Source organism: Pseudonaja textilis, chromosome 1 (genome assembly GCF_049901715.1).
Source record: "Pseudonaja textilis isolate UNSWEBS1 chromosome 1, rPseTex1.2, whole genome shotgun sequence".
In the NCBI taxonomy this organism is placed as follows: Eukaryota; Metazoa; Chordata; class Lepidosauria; order Squamata; family Elapidae; genus Pseudonaja; species Pseudonaja textilis.
Genome location: NC_141990.1, coordinates 12,523,452 through 12,529,494, shown reverse-complemented (window position 1 = coordinate 12,529,494; position 6,043 = coordinate 12,523,452).

Sequence of the window (6,043 nt, the reverse complement as noted above, 5' to 3'; positions counted from 1 at the left end):
TTATGTTGAATTCTAGTGTGGCATGGTCACTCTCACCCAAGGTTCCTGCAGTTTCAACTCCCTCTATCACTTCTTCTCTGTTTGTAAGAATTAAGTCCAGTATGGCTGTCCCTCTAGTTTCACCCTCTACCTTTTGGACAACAAAGTTGACAGGTAGGTTGGTTAGGAACTTATTTGATATCTCACTTGGTGCAGAATTAGTTTTCCAATTGATATCAGAATAATTGAAGTTTCCCATTACTATTGTGTGTTTCCTGCATATGTTTGTTAGTTGGCTGGCAAAAAGGACATCTATATTTTCTGCTTGATTGGGTGGCCTATAATATACACCTATGGCCGTGTCATTCTTTTTTTCTTTTATATTGACCCATATGCATTCTAGGAGGTTTTCATCTTTGGTTTCATGCATTTCTGTAGCAATATAGTGGTCCTTTACATACAGTGCAACTCCACCTCCTCTTTTATGGGGCCTGTTTTTTTTAATAGTTTGTATCCTTCTACCAGTATGTTCCAGTCATGGATTTCATCCCACCAAGTTTCTGTTATTCCAACTATATCATACTTTATTTACCTTCATGTATTCGTAGTTCGAGTTCACCCTGTTTGTTTCCCAGACTTTGTGCATTTGTATATAGGCACTTGAGATCTTTATGTCTGACACTGTGTTTACTGTCTACATAATCTGTGTTGTGCCTGTCTGCCCCTACTTTCTTGCCACCTGTTTGATTAGTGCACATGGTATGGCACTCACTATTAAGTGCTTGGTTTGGGTTGGCATCAAGGTTGATAATCTTACCTGCACAAACATCTATTTTGCATGTACTGGTATCCTTATTAGTTTTAGGTTGCTGGGGGCAGAAATGTTCTGAATCCATTAATTCTCTGTCCCTGTTGTTCAGTTTAAATGTTTATCCAGGAAATCTGTGAATTTAATGCCAAGTAACTCAGTCTCTTTCTTTGATGGATGCAAACCATCTCTTTTGTACAGTTTTTCATTGGACAAGCTGCAGACATCATGACTAATAAAACCATAACATAAATTCAAAACACTGCCAGAAAAAAATCTCAAGAAATTCTCAAGCAATCCGGGGACACGAGAGAGAGATAAAAAAAGGAGCTTTTTCCACAGACAAGTTTTAATTAACACTGCCATTTGCCTCATGTTTTTCCTCATTGAAAGGAGTATCTGTTTCTCTACTGTACTAGGTATCAAACCTGTGCTAGCTCGGCTGCTGTTTATGTTTTTATTGTCATGTGTTTTACAGTGTTTTTGTCTATGGGTAGCCACTCAGTAGGAATTTGAGATGGGCAGCCATGATAAATAAATAAATAAATAAGCTAACGTTGCTAATGTTGTCTGTGGTCATGTGGCTAGCATGGCTATATGCTAGAGGCATATGGAATGCTGCTACCTTCCCACTGAATTGGTACCTTTTAAACTACTTGCATTTGATGCTTTTGAACTGCTAGGTGGGCAGGAGCTAGGACAAGTAACAAGAGCTCACCACATTGCACGGTGTTCAGGTCTCGAACCTGGGCTGTCAGTTTTCCACCTGACAAGTTCAGTGTCTTTAGCCACTGTGCTATCACACCACCTTAGATGATAGAGAGAGAGAGAGAGAGAGAGAGAGAGAGAGAGAGAGAGAGATGATAGACAGACAGATATGAGAGATATGAGAGAGAAAGGATGGACAGATATAATAGATAGATGATAGATATGATAGATGATAGACAGACAGATATGATAGATAAGAGAGGAAGAGGGAGAGGGAGAGGGAGAGAGAGAGAGAGAGAGAGAGAGTATCACCCCAAACTTAAAAGCTGATTTTAACATTGGTGTGGGACTAAAAAGAGGCATAAAAAAAGCAGAGTTCATTGAAATGAAAGAAGTCAATATTTTTTTTAAAAAAATTGAACATTCCCCTTAGCATTAGAGAAAGGAGGAAGATAATTCAGCCAATAAGTCTTTATTGCCTTTCTTTTCTTCCGTTGAACAAATCAATCGGACTTGTGTAGTAGAAAGCATCTCCCTTAATGAGCATTTCTGCCACAGGAAGGTGATTCACAATTTTTCGAAGGATTTTTCAACTGCGGTCGTGACATTCACTGGACTGAACAAGACTTAGGCGGTGGGGCACTTGGAGACAAGCCAGATCTCAGGAGGAACCTGGGAAGGAGTGCCTTCCTCCCCTTAAGATTTTTCTGTGAGAATGAGGGGAAATGTAGAAAAATAGAGAGAGACGATTTGCAATGAAAGCTGGGAAGACACTCACTGAGTTTCTTGGCTGCGGTCCCTAAGTTAACTTCAATGGCACCACAGGCCACCCCCCCAACCTCCAATTCCTCTGGAATCCTCTTCTCCTTTTGAAAGCATTTCTAAAGCCAATTCTTTCCCATCGCATTGAATGAGGATTAATTGGGGCACGGATTTGAGTCTTTGAGCACTGTTGTTACTGGAGATGTGTTGGACAGGCAGCCGAGTTCGTGATTTGACAGCACTATCTTTAAAGGGATTGATTAACACAGCAAAGATGAATAAAAAAGATAGGCTAGTGGAATAATTAAGTCAGCTCTTTCCTCTTTCGTGTTTCTTTTTTTCTTTTTAAAAGTAGAAAAGTGGGTAAGATTTCTCGCCTCTGACATGGCAAAATGCCCTGACAGATGGCTTGCAATGGTTTCTAATGTTCCTTTTTGTGGAAAACAAAGACGAGTATTACTGAAGCAATCGCTAAATTTCAGTCTTCTGCATGAAAAAGCATGCAGAAGGGCTACGTTTTGTCCCTGGGTCACTGAGCTGGCTGATCATTTTATTTGCCAGTGTCTGGTGGATAATTTGGTTATACTGAGATTCATGCTTTTAACTTTGGCACCTCGGTGCTGGGAAATTTCTGAAAGCCTGTGACCTTCATAAAAGGATTGATTGAGTTAGAAACTGGTTGAAAACGTTAAGAGATTCAACCACTGCAAAAGCTGAAGGAACTTTTAGGAAAGGCTTTGTCTCCAGCATCTACTCCACCTATTTTATTTATCTAGATCATAGAATGTAGAATAATAGGGAGGAAGGGACCTTGGAAGTCTTCTAACCTAACCCCAGTTCACGCAAGGGATCCTATATCATTCCATACAAATGGCTGTCCAGTTTCTTCTTAAAATCCTCCAGTGATGGAGCACCCACAACTTCTGGAAATAAACCGTTCCACTGATTATTGATTAACGGATAACAGATAACAGATAATCAAAGTTGGAAGGGACCTTATAAGTAATCTAATCCAACCCCCCGCCCAAGCGGGAGACCCTACACCATTTCTGACAAATGGCAGTCCGATCTCTTTTTGAAAGTCTCAAGTGATGGCGCTCCCACAACTTCCGAGGGCAACTTCTGTTCCATTGGTTGATTGTTCTCACTGTCCGAAAGTTGCTCCTTATTTCCAGGTTGAACCTCTCCTTGTTCAGTTTCCACCCATTATTCCTTGTCTGGCCTTCAGGTGCTTTGGAGAATAACTTGACCCCTTCCTCCTCTCTGTGGCAGCCCCTCAAATATTGGAAGACTGCTATCCTGTCTCCCCTGGCCCTTCTCTTCACTAGACGAGCCAGGCCCAATTCCTGTAACCATTCGTCGTATGTTTTAGTCTCCAGTCCCCTAATCATCCTGGTTGCTCTTGTCTGTACTTTGTCTAGAGTCTAGATTATTCTTACTGTCAGGAAATGTCTCCTTATTTCTAGGTTGGATCTCTCCTTGATAACTTTCCATCCATTACTTCTTGTCTGGCTTTGGGAATTCTGGGAGTTGAAGTCCACAAGTCTTAAAGTCACCAAGTTTGGAGACCCCTGTTATAGATCATTGAAAACCTGTTTTTCACTTTCATTTCCAGAACAGAAGTAGCTGCTTACTCTCTGCACATTTTATCTAGAAAATTCAGTCAAAACCCAAAAAGTCCAGCTGCCTCTTGAAAAAGCACCTTTGGGACAATCACTCAGATATTTTCTTCTTTGCAATCCAGTTAGGGCAAGTCTTGAAAAGTGGGATTCAGAATGTTTTACTACCGGTTCTGTGGGCATGGCTTGGCTTGGTGGGTATGGTTTGGTGGGCGTGGCAGGGGTAGGATAAGGTAATATCTCCATTTCCACCCCATTCCTGGGGTGTGCAAAATCCCATTCCCTCCCAACCCCACTAACCTGCTTTCCAGCTCCGTTCTCCTGTGCAAGGCAACAAAAGAAGACCCAGCCAATCAGCTGGGACTCGGGAGGCAGAGAATAGATGGGGGCGGGGCCAGTCAAAGGTGGTATTTGCCAGTTCTCCAAACTATGCAAAATTTTTGCTATCAATTCTCCAGAACTGGTCAGAACCTGCTGAATACCACTTCTGGTCTTGAAGCTGCTTCATACAACAACATAAGCATCTCAATCCACACCCCTGTTTCCAAGACCAGCGCATAGCATCCATTTGAATCCATATCCCTCCAGTAGTTCCAACAGTTGCAGGATACGTCTCTTTAATGTACCTTTCAAAAGCAGAAGCCTTTGAGCTACTAGATGGTGATGCAAAAAACTTGAGATAAATTCTGTCACATTTTCACAGGAAGAATCATGTTTTCCTTTGGTATGCACCTTGTTCAAAAATATTGAAGCCATCTTTCCTAGACCGAATAAGGATCAGAATTATAGACAGTTTATAACAGTGTGTTGTTTATGCTGGCTGGGGAATTCTGGGAGTTGAAGTTCATGCTTCATAATCAAAGATTCCCTAAACCTTTATGGCAACACAGGGAAAAACTACAATATCTGAGTTGAAAATCCTACTATATTTTGGATTATTGGTTTCCACAAGCATTATATTTGCTGTTTGAACCACATTTTAAATAGTGAAAATATACTCTTTTTAATTTTTATTAAATTTGTTGAATTACTTCTCCTTCTGATACCTTGGCAATATGGTTTGTACGGCCTACTGCAAGGGTTTTGTATGTTCTGTTTTGCAAACGGCCATTGTCAATTTGGTACTTCTTAATGTTTGCATCTTCTGCATTTCATTTCTCTGTTATTTCTCAATATAGAACAAGAGCCTAAGCAATTGGCAGTACTTAGATATCCTTAATTGATCTCAGAATAGAATTAGGCCTAGTCTTTAGCTTGACCTCTTGGGTATTATTCTATCCCCAAAGCTTTTACTGTTCTGGCAGGAGAGGGTTAGTTTCTTTCTATTTAGTTAGGTCAAGGGTCTTCAAACTTGGCAAGTTTAAGACTTGTGGACTTCAACTCCCAGAATTCCTGAGCTAATGTGACTAGAGGAGGAATTCTGGGAGTTGAAGTCCACAAGTGTCAAGTCTGAAGACCCCTGAGTTAGGTTATAAATAAGCTTGGCAACTCTGACCTTGCTGGCCAAAGTAGCCAAAATGCTCCCTTCATAAAGAAGTGTTTAGGGATTATTACTTACTTTTCTTGTTCATCATTTTCTGTTACAAGCATTGATGGGAAAGAGAAGGGAAGTGAGATCATTCAAGCCTCCATCTTCCATTTAGAGAAACCACTCACAGTTTTTCAGCTGCCATCTCAACCCATCTGGGGGATATTGCAGGTGAGTAGCATGTCCTTATACACCTTTATTCAGTTTAGGCCTGAATAAAGGGGCTAGCCTACCATTCTGGCACAGCAGTAGGCTAGCCCCAAATTTAAAACTGAAACCACTGTAAAAGTCTGACTCACAGACAAACACAATACAGAAGCCTGATGATGGCAGATGAGATTCTGCCGAAATGTTGCTACAACTTTAAAAGCACAACTACCATGATGTGGGAAAATACCCAAACAAAGCCGAATACACTCCTCTTATTTAATTATTTAAGGGCCAGAAAGGCATTGTGTTTGCACTGTTTCTGGAATTGTTATTATAAACCAATTAAAGAAATAAAGTTTATGAAAATAATTTCCACCAAATTAATTTCATCCCTAAACCTATAATCCCCAACACACTTACCTGGAAGTAACAGAGTTGGAAGGGACCTTGTAGATCATCTAGTCCAACCCTCTGCCCAAGCAGGAGACC